This window comes from Protomyctophum bolini (assembly GCF_963924005.1).
Source record: "Protomyctophum bolini genome assembly, chromosome: 24".
NCBI lineage: Eukaryota > Metazoa > Chordata > Actinopteri > Myctophiformes > Myctophidae > Protomyctophum > Protomyctophum bolini.
The window spans coordinates 24,604,009-24,605,835 of NC_137885.1; the positions used below are offsets into that span (position 1 = coordinate 24,604,009).

Consider the following 1,827-nt stretch of genomic DNA (forward strand, 5'->3'; position numbering starts at 1 on the left):
AATGAAATGTACCCATTCTTCATCCTGTGAAATATAATGAAATGTACCCATTCTACATGCTGTGAAATATAATGAAATGTACCCATTCTACATGCTGTGATATATAATGAAATGTACCCATTCTACATGCAGTCCTTTAGGGTACTGGATTCTGAGTCCCAGTGCCATTGAGATGTCCACACTCTCCTCTGTGATTACCTGGTCATCCATCGACAGCATAATGTGGTCATATTTCATGGGGTGACCCTCCCTGCAGCCTTTCAGCATCATCTTTGGTGTCGACATTTCAGTGCTGGTCTGAGCTAGGCCCTGGGGAGAGGGAATACCATTAACCATCAGACAAACACACACCCTCTGGCTAGTCTCCTGCAGAGCCACTGTGTCAAAAACAGAAACAACCATATGATAATATAAAAACTAATGCAATAATAAAATGTGGTTCAATTACATAGTGCTTCTCCCACTAGTGAACGGTTCATGGCTCACCTCAACTTCAAACGGAAACTCTGGTTTCTCCTTGAATAGTACAGGCAAGAGCAGAATTGCTGCTTCCGATTGGAGGCCTTAATAAAAAAATATACAATAAGTTATTATAATAATGCTATTTTCATAATCCTTTAAAATCACGAGAACAAATGTCAGTCAAGTAGTGAGTGAGTGAGTGATTCAGGGTGCTACTGCCATCAGTCAGTTTTTGTTACTTGAAAATCTAGTTTAAATTAGATTCTGGCAATTACCTTTTTTCTGCCATCGCAGCGAGCTTATTGAGGATTTGTTTGTCCACATCAATGTGATATCTCTCAGATCCCAAGCGAGCTTTAGAAGGCAAAGTAGAAGAAACATGTATAAAATATAGTCATAACTCATGCAATTAAATAAGGAGACAATTGACACATTATTGTACTTACTATTTTGGATAGTCAGTCTGAGACATGGGAACTCAGAGAGCGTCTCTTATGTGCTGTGGTTGGACACAAAGTTTCTGCGGTACAATTTGATTCGTGTCAACCTTTCTTGAGGAGCTCTAGGTCTGGACGGACCTTCTCCGTTTCCTCTCTCATGACTCTCAAATGTTCTTTGAGAGTCATCTTCTCCTGTATCAATCTATAAATCAAACAAGTTCTACAGATTCAAGTAAATTGCATAACATTGTTGAAAAATACACACATTGGACCTTTAAATGTATCAGCATAAAGGTCCCAACGTTCATTCGGCACAGACTAGTTTTCAGCTAAAACAGATTTTTTACCATGGTGCTTGGATTAACCTCAGCTGTCTCTGTCTGACGAGGTCGCTTCCTTCCAGTCCATTTTTCTGTTATTTGTGCCATTTCCTTGTTAGACACAAGTAGCTTCCTTTCTTTTTTTAATTTATTGTGCAGTGAATCAAGCATGGCATCCTGTGAAACAAAGTTTTTCAAGTTGTTAAAGATGAATAGAAACACTAGAATGCATCCCTTACTAGAAAGTAGGGGAAAAGTGCCCCTATTCTGACACTCACTGAAAATAGCAGATCTACAAGCTCACAATGTGTCACTCACATTACAAGACATTGTGAGCTTATCATTTTGATTGATTATTGTTGGTCGAGAGAATTGGTGTGTAGAATGTGGAAAAAGAGCAAACCAGGCATAGAGCTGACCCCAGTCTACCAAGTATTATTTAGTTTACCAAGTATAGCGCTCAGTTTCAGTGGTTAACAGCGACACATAGAATTGTACCGATGCAGGTAACAACATGAACAAATAAAATCTTACATAGCCAGACCCAATGCTTTCCCTGAGGAATGGGTAGTCCAGGTTTAGGGTTGACAGAAGTTCCACATACT

General features: G+C 39.3%; 1 long non-coding RNA gene across 1 annotated transcript; it reads right to left on the reverse strand.

The window, feature by feature from the left end:
• Nucleotides 1–237: 237 nt before the first annotated feature.
• On the reverse strand, nt 238–1,391 carry LOC308311983. Its single transcript, XR_013963713.1, has 5 exons — nt 1,250–1,391; nt 909–1,104; nt 738–816; nt 487–563; nt 238–309 (listed from the first exon to the last, which is right to left on the reverse strand). It is a non-coding gene; the product is annotated as an uncharacterized lncRNA (long non-coding RNA).
• Between the last annotated feature and the right edge of the window lie 436 nt (nt 1,392–1,827).